General features: G+C 52.0%; 1 long non-coding RNA gene across 1 annotated transcript; it reads left to right on the top strand.

Moving 5' to 3' along the window:
* Positions 1-380: 380 nt before the first annotated feature.
* On the top strand, positions 381-4,556 carry LOC115892657. The gene is made up of 3 exons (XR_004052529.1): positions 381-434; positions 3,467-3,567; positions 4,240-4,556. It is a non-coding gene; the product is annotated as an uncharacterized LOC115892657 (long non-coding RNA).
* Positions 4,557-9,171: the final 4,615 nt, after the last annotated feature.

Raw genomic sequence — 9,171 nt, 5'->3', positions numbered from 1 at the left:
CCACTGGGCCAGGGCCCCCCACCTGAGTCGCGCCACTGATGACCACCTGTCCCAGGTGGCAGGCAGGGTCCCCACCCCAGGCCTGCAGGGGCCTGGGAATCTGAAAAGGGACAGAGCTAGAGCAGGGGGGCTGGGGGAGCAGTGGGGAGCAGGCTGAGGAGGGCACCCCGGTGAAGGTCATACCTTTCTGTAACCCTCTGGGGGCCAAAGGCCCAGCCCCTCCTCACAGCTCAGCACGCTGGAGCAATCTCAGGTGCCTCACCTCACCCAGCCCCTGGGTCAGCTGAGGACATGGCTGAGGCACTGCCGCCGCCTGCCGCTCTGGAGCCAGCCACAGACAGGCAGCGCCAGGGAGGTGCAGGCAAAGGCTCTCGCTCCGTCCAGCGGGCACCACTGGCGGCAGACGGCGACGGGGAGGGGCCTGCACTCTTGCGGTGAGTGAGTCCGGGGGGCACAACCTTGAGAACAGTGTCCTTGGTGGGCTGCTGGTGCCCGCCCCTGAAGCTCTAGAAAAGCAACGGAAGACTGCATGGAGAGGCCAGGAGAATACGCACAGACTCAGTGGCCAGAGGGGCCGGCTCCCAGTAGGTGACCCTACCCCTGGGGGTTTGCTGTGCTCAGGCCACGGTGCTGGCTGGGAAGAAACAGGACATCTCCAAACCGTGCCACCTCCGTGGGAGAGGCCGGCCCCCTCCCCCAGCTCCCCAGGACCTGCCCGAGACCCTCCTGGAATTACCCAGGACCTGCCCGAGACCCCCCTGGGATTAAGTTGCAGTGTATCCTGGTGGGGACGTGCTGGCCCAGTGACAAAGGGGCCACAGCCTGAAGGAGCCCAGGACCCGCAGCCATGCCCAGCCAGATAAGCTGCGTGGGGTGGATGGTGGAGAGCTCGTGGGTTGTGGGATCGTTTTCTGAGGATAAGGACCCCCAGGAGGCGGTGTCCTCTGCTGCTCTATTTCACGGCTCAGAGGCTCCTGGAGCACGGGACACACGTGAGGAGGGGTGAATGTCAGAACAGCCATCGCAGACGGGCCTGAAAGGCCTGTGACTCCACGGATCCGCCGTCCTCTGGAACTGAGAGCCGGGGATGGTCACAGCACTGGACTGGCTGACAGGGACAGGGGTGGCAGCCAGGCGGCAGCGGTTGAACCATCAGTGGCTGTGGAGGCAGCTCTATTAGAGTTGCAGGGCTGGAGCGGGGCTGAGGGCCCAGAGGCCGCGTGGGGTTGTGGAGGTAACTGATAGAACACCATGTTCCTAGGAGAGGGACAGGCAGCCCACAGAGACTGCTCAGCTGTTTGGAGCAAAGAAAGAAATCAGGGCTGTGTGATGGGAGGCCAAGGGCACTCGCTTCAATAAAAGTCAATGGCCAGTCGTGGTGGCTCAAGCCGGAAATCGCAGCATTTTGCGAGGCCAAGGCAGGTGGATCACCTTGAGGTCGGGAGTTCAAGACCAGCCTGCTCAACATAGTGAAACCCCCATCTCTACTAAAAATACAACAATTAGCTGGGAATGGTGGCAGGTGCCTGTAATCTCAGCTACTCGGGGAAGCTGAGGCAGAATGGCTTGAATCTGAGAGGTGTTGCAGTGAGCTGAGATTGCGCCACTGCACTCTAGCCTGGGCAACACAGAGATACTCTGTCTCAAAAATAAGTAAAATAAGGCCGGACGTGGTGGCTCACACCTGTAATCCGAGCACTTTAGGAGGCTGAGGTGTGCCAGATCACAGGTCAGGAGTTCAAGAGACCAGCCTGACCAACATGGTGAAACCCCGTGTCTACAAAAAATACAAAAATCAGCTGGGCGTGGTGGTGCATGCCTGTAATCCCAGCTACTTGGGAGGCTGAGGCAGGAGAAGTGCTTGAACCCAGAGGTGGAGGCTGCAGTGAGCCGAGATTGTGCCACTGCACTCCAGCCTGGGTGACAGAGTGAGACTCCGTCTCAAAAATAAATAGGGTCGGGCGCAGTGGCTCACGCCTGTAATCCCAGCACTTTATGAGGCAGAAGCGAGCGGGCACGAGGTCCGGGAGATCGAGACCATCCTGGCTAACACGGTGAAACCCCATATCTACTAAAATGCAAAAAATTAGCCGGCATGTGGCGGGTGCCTGTAGTCCCAGCTACTCGGGAGGCTGAGACCAGGAGATGGCGTGAACCTGGGAGGTGGAGGTTGGCAGTGAGCTGAGATCATGCCACTGCACTCCAGCCTGGCGACAGAGCCAGACTCTCTCTCTCTCTATATATAATACACACACACACACATATATACACACACACATATATAATGTATATATACATATAATATCACACATATTACACACATGTACATATATATGTCATGAAGACGCTGCCCAGTTTCTAGACCTGAGTGAGTTTCTGACCCAGAGAACGCTCAATGAAGTGAAGGCTGAGTCCCTCAAGGAAGATGTGGCAAACACCAAGGCAAATCCACACCACCATGATTCTGACCCCCCTGCCCCCTCACCAAACGGCCTGTGCTGATGACCTTGGTAACAGGACGCAGTGCAAGGGAAATAACGCACAACACCTTGAGAGTGCTGGACACAGGGTTTGGGCAATGCTGGCATCGGAAGGCCTGAAAGCGCCCTCATGGCTCCCATTAGAGTGAGGGCTGACAGGAGCCAGGGAGGCAGTGGAATTCTGGCCAGGTCTGATCCACCAGCCTCGAGTCTGCACATTCACCCAAGGGGGTCATTTCCCGGCCACAGGACAGAGGGAGCTGACTTCTTGGTAGACAACCATTTCCTTGGCCATCATAATGGGTAAGTCCAGTGCAAATCTGTGACTGTCCCCACCCAAAATAGTAATCAAAACTGGGGGAAATTAGGGATACATCTAAAGATCTAAATGGTGTAAGGGATCTCTCTTTTTTTTGAGACGGGAGTCTTGCTCTGTCGCCCAGACTGGAGTGCAGTGGCATGATCTCTGCTCACTGCAGCCTCTGCCTCTCAGGTCCGCCAGCGATTCTCTTGCCTCAGCCTCCTGAGTTGCTGGGATTTACAGGCGCCCACCACCACGGGCCGGCTAATTTTTGTATTTTTTGGTAGAGATAGGGTTTTGGCCATGTTCCTGGTCTCCAACTCCTGACCTCAGGTGATCTACCTACTTTGGCCTCCCAAATGCTGGGAATACAGTAGGTGAGGCACCGCAACCCGGCCAAGGGATCTCCTTTTATTCCACCAATCTGACCACTGCAAAAGGCAGGTGGTTGGGTCCCGGAGGAGAGTGGACTTGCAAAAATAACCCAGCTAGATGCGGTGCCTTTGCTAGAGAGGGTTCCCCAGCCTGCCCAGGTGTGCGGTGAGGCCACTGCTGGGTGCGCATTCTTCTCCCTCTCCTGCCTGGCAGGAAGATCAGTCACACTGCCTTGGAACGCAAAACAGGAAACACCCAGTTCCTCCCCAGGGCTATGGGCTATGGTAACATTCCTGCCCTCTCTCACAAGAATCCAGAGACCGGCACCAGCTGAATGAATGTCCCCAGGACGTCACACTGGCCCCCTCTATCGATGGCCCTGTGCTAATGAGACCAGATGAGCAAGACGTGGTGAGCACACTGGGCCCCCCTGAATGAGAGAATCCCCTCCAAAGTAGAGGACAGATAAGTGACTGCCTCTTGCAGCGCCCGCCAGGACACACAGCACCTGGAAGGCTTCTGGGAGCTTGAAGAGCATATTCCACATTTGGGGACTCTGTTCCAACCCAATACTGGGGGACATGAAAGGACAACTCTGAATAGGCACAGAGCAGGACCAGCTCTACTGCCGTCCAAGCCCAGCTCCCGTGTCCTGGCTGCTACTTAACAATCTGACCCTGCAGACCAAAGGCACGGGTGGTAAGGGGTGGGGGTGTAAAGTCAAGTGCCCGTGGAAGACCCTCCCCATAGGCAGGTGCAGAGGAGGGCCATGCTATCCGCAGTGGGTGTTGCGTGCCTGCATTGAGGACTCTTGCTGTGGTTCTGGGCCCCTGCGGAGATGCACGGCCTGGCCATGGGATGCCCCATGGGTGTGTCTCTGCCTTGCCTGCTGCCACTGGCTCTTAGACCAGCCCCATCATGAGGCTGAGCAGGCAGCGGTCGTCTTCAGGGGGATGTGGTACATCCAGGACAGCAGGGGGTGGCACGCATAGGTTGTCCCAGCCTGCGCGGACCCCACCCCATGATTCGTGTTCCCAGAGCAGACCCACATTTACACCATTGCCGCCTCCCTGTCTAACACAGCTTGGCTGAGGTCCAGGCCACTGTCCAGGGACTGCCATGAGTGTCTGTCCGCCTTGGTGTCAGCGGGAGCTGGCTCGTCCTCTGGTGGGGGCCGTCCTCTGTGGCAGGGTGTCCTGTGCCCTGGCGGGAGCACTCCTCACCACGTTGTGACAACCCACAGCACCTCCAGAGGTGGTCCCCTGTCCCCTGGGGGACACAACAGCTGCCTATTGAGAACCGCTGGCTCACAGAACATCTCATCCTGTGGATCCTGCCCAGTGTCTGTTGCATTCGACCAAGGCACGCGTTTACAGCAAAGTCAGGGGTGGGCTTGACCAGGGGGCATTTCTAGAAGCTTCTAGCCTTCACAATTTTCCCTAAGAGCAGGGCTCTGGCAGGTAAAAAGACTCCCATTACTTGGGTGATGAGCAGAAAGATGTGTCACAATGCCTTTGTAGGCGGGCAAGGCCAGGCAGGAGAGTAACATTGCCTGGGTCCTGGGCTAATCAACATGTCACAATCTCCCCTTGGGCATTGCCCAGGCATGGAAAGAGAGTTACATCACCTAGGTGATACATCCAAATACATGTCACACACAAAAAGCAGGGCCTAGAAAAAAATAGAGACATATTACCTAGGTGCTGGGTCCAGTGATGTTACATTCCCTTCTGTGGGCCAGAACCAGACGGGAGAGGAGAGTCACATCACCTAGATAATGGGTGCAGAGGTATGTCACAATGTTCTCCATTGGCAGAGCCTGGGTAGGAGAGTTAAATCATCTGGGTTCAGGCCAAGCTATATGTCACAATGCCCCCTATGGGCAGGGCTCAATCAGCAGTAAAGAGTCACATCATTTAGCTGTTGATCATGGTAATATGTCACAATACCCACTGTGGGTGGCTCAATAAAGGGAAGAAGCATCACATCACCTAGGTGATGAGCCCGGTGACATCTCACATTTTCCACTGTGGGGAGGGCCCAAACAGGAGAGGAGAGTCACATTATCTAGGTGCTGCGCCCAGCGATATGTAACTCTCCCCCGCTGAACAGATTCCAGGCAGGAGAGGAAAGTGACATCTGGTTGCTGGGCTCAGCAGTATGTTACCATTCATACTGTGGATGGGGTCCAGGCAGTAGAGGAGAATCAAATCACCTAGGTTCTGGGTTCAGTGATATGTCATAATCCCCCCGAGGGAATGAACCAGGGATAAGAGGGGAGTCCCTTAATCTAGTTAATATTCCCAGAGATATGTCACAATGTCCCTGTAGGAACAGGGAGGAATGTCCCTGGAGGAAGAAACCTAAATGCTGGGCTTAGCAATGTGTCACAATCTTTTCTTTTGCAGATCCCAGGCAAAAGAAGAAAGTCACAGCATTTAGGTGTTTGGCCCAGGAATATGTCACAATTCCAGTTTTGGTCTGGGCCCAGGCAGGAAAGCCAAATTACTAACATGTTGGGCAAAGGCGTATGTCATAATCACATTCATGGGAAGGTAGAAGGATGAGATTGACAATCCTGTATATGTCGCAGCTCTAGGTATGAGATTCAACATCTGTGTGTTGGGTCCTTGTACATGAGTCGCAAACTCAACGGTGAACTGGGCATGTGCATGAGACCTCAATCTCACCAGCAGACTATATCCCAGTAGGGAACCCACAGCCTTACAGGGGGGCTAAATCCAGGTCAGAGAGTCAATATCTCACTTGTGGACTGGATTCTTGTCTGAAACACAATTCCAAATTTTGACTACCTCCAGCTATGAGATTTAGGACTTCAACAATGTGCTGTATTCAAGTGGGAGGGTGACAGTTCTTACTGTCACCTGGGTGTACATATAAGAGTCACAATCTCATCAGTGTACTGGGCCCTATTATGACACACTGTACAACTTGAGGGCTTTAAAATACACACCTGATAGTCACAATCTGCTCTGAGACCTTCATGCTTGTATGGATCCGTGATCTTACTCATTGCCCTAGAATCAGGTATGAGATTGAACATCTCTCTTATTGACTGGATCCAGGTATGAGAGGTATCACCATTCCTGTGATCTGAGTCCTCATGAGTCACCATTGGAACCGTGGCCATATTCACATATGATAATCACAATTCCAACTGTGGACTGTGTTCGCAATTCAGGCTTAGAATTTTGCCATCAGGCTCTGTCCGTGTGAGGGAGTGACAGTTATAACTGTGGCCTGGGTGTGCATAGGAGAGTCACAATCTCAACTGTGTGCCTAGCCCTGTTTTGATATTCTCTGTACCACTCAAGTGCTTTATATAGTGTGCATGGGTGATGTAATTCTTTGTGATCTTTATACAATTAGGAAACTAAGGACCTTAAAGGTTGCCCTAATCTTGGCTATGAAACTTACCATCTCTCCTATTAGCTGAGTTCCAGTGTAAGAGCCATCCTCATCCCTGTTAGCTGGAAGCAGGGATGAGGCTGGATCATCACATCCTGTGGGTGCTGGACCAGGAATATGTCACAATTCCCTCTATGGGCAGGACCCAGGCAAGAGAGTCATATCGCCTCAGTGCTGGGCCCAGTGAAATGTCACAATGCCCCCTGTGGGCAAGTCCCAGGAAAGAGAGTCACATGACCTGGGTGCTCAGCCCAGTGATATGATCCAGGCTTTCCTGTGGGCAAAGCACAGGCAGAAGAAAAGAGTCACATCATCTAGGTGATGAACCCAAAGATATGTCAAAATGCCCCTCTGAGCAGGGCTCAGGCAGAAGAGTCACATTGCCCAGGTGCTAGACTCAGCAATAGGTCATAATTCCCCATATATGCAGGGCCCAGGCAGGAGGGAGTCACATCATCTAGGTGCTGGGTCCAGAGATATGTCACAATGCTCCCTGTGGACATTACCCATAAAGTCAAGTCACATGACCTTAGTGATGGGCACTGCATTATATTACCATGTCCCCTGTGTGCAGAACCCAAACAGAAAAGGATATTTACTTCAGCTGGGTGCCAGGCCCAGTGCTATGTCACAACACCTAAAATGGGCAGGGCCTAGACATGAGAAGAGAGTCATATCGTCTACGTGTTGGGCCCAGTGATATGTTACAGTGCTCCCAGTGTGCAGGAGCCAGGCAGGAGAAAAGAATCACATCACTTACATGCTGAGCCCAGAAATATGTCAAAATCTCCCTTGAGGGCAGTGCCCAGGAAGGAGAGTTATGTCACCTAGATGCTTGATTTAATTAATGTCACTGTAGGCTTGACCTACCCAGGCAAGTGGAATTCCTCAAATGCTAGGCAAACGTATATGCAAAAATCACACCTACAAGAAGGTCCTATGGTTAGATTACAATTCTGCACACGTCCCAGCTTTAGGTATGAAAGTCAACACCTCCTGTGAGTTATGCGCAAATACAGGACTCATCATCTCAATAGTAAATTGGATCCGTGCATGAGGGTCCCAACCCCACGCAGGGGCTGTGTCCCTGATATGAAAGTAACAGGCTCATGGGTGTGCTGAATTCTGGCCCAAGAGTCACCACCTGACCTGTGGATGGGATCCATGTATGAGAGTCATGATTTTAACTGTCAACTTCTCTGGATGTCAGATTCAGAACCTCAAAAGTGAGCTGTGTCCATGTGGGAGAGTGGCAACTCTTATTTTTGGGTGGGTGTGCATTTAAGGATCACAGTCTCACCTGTGTGATTGGCACCGTTACGACATTTTCTGGGTCAGCCAAAGGCTTTCTATGATATGCATGAGAGTCACAGTCTGCTCTGAGAGTTTTGTGCTGGTATGAGCCATGATTTTACCTGTTGCCCTAAGCCCAGGTATGAGAGTCAACCTCTGTCTAATTTGCTGCATCCAGGAATGAGAATCAGCACTGTGCCTGTCAGCTGGATTCAGAAGTGAGTCACCATCCTACCTGTGGCTGGATTCACAAATAAGTCACAGTTTTAACTGCAAACTGCATTTACATGTGAGATTTGCAATCTTAACAGTGTGTAAATTAAAATCCTAACTGTTGGCTGGGTGTGCATGTGAGAGTCACAGTCTCACCTGTGTGCTGAGCCCTGTTAAACTCTCTCTATACTAACTGAAAGCCTTATACAATATGCATGAGTATTGTAATTTTCTCTGACTTTCGTACAAGAAATACACCCAAACCTTACTGATTGCCGTAAGCCCAGCAAAGAGAATCAATCTCTCTTTTATTTGCTGGGTTCAGGTATGACTGTCATCTTTGCACCAGTGAGCTGAGCCCAGATGTATGTCACAATCCCACCTGTAGACAGAGACCAGGCAGAAGAGTCACATCACCTGGATCCTAGGACAAGAATATGTCAGTCCTCAGTATGAGCAGGATCAGGGAATAAAAGTCATATCAGCTGGGTTTTCTGATATGCAGTGATATGCCGCAATCCTTCATGTGGGCAGGTTCCAAGTAGAAGAGAACAATAACGTCACTTAGGTGATGAGCCCAGCGATATGTAACAATGCCAATGTGGGCAGGGCCCAGGCGAGAGAGGAGAGTCACACCATCTAGTTGCTGGTTCTCATAATATGTTGTAATTCCCACTGTTTGCAGGACTTATCAAAAGAAGTGAGTCACAAAATTTAGGTGCTGAACTGGGCATTGTGGCTCATGTCTGTAATCCCAGCGCTTTGGGAGGCTGAGGCAGGAAGGTCACCTGAGGTCAGGAGTTTGAGACCACCTGACAAACATGGAGAAACCCCATCTCTACTAAAAAAAAAAAAAAAAAAAAAAAAAAATCCAAAATTAGCTGGGCGTGGTGACACATGCCTGTAATTTCAGTGACTCGGGAGGCTGAGGCAGGAGAATCGCTTGAACCTGGGAGGCGGAGGTTGGAGTGAGCTGAGATTGCGCCATGTCTCAAAAAAAAAAAAAAAAAATTAGATGCTGGATTAAGCAATAGTTCAAATAGTTCACAATCCCCACTGGTGGCAAAGATCAGGCAGCAG

Source organism: Rhinopithecus roxellana, chromosome 13 (assembly GCF_007565055.1).
Source record: "Rhinopithecus roxellana isolate Shanxi Qingling chromosome 13, ASM756505v1, whole genome shotgun sequence".
Lineage (NCBI taxonomy): Eukaryota > Metazoa > Chordata > Mammalia > Primates > Cercopithecidae > Rhinopithecus > Rhinopithecus roxellana.
This window is presented reverse-complemented; position numbering and strand designations above follow the sequence as displayed.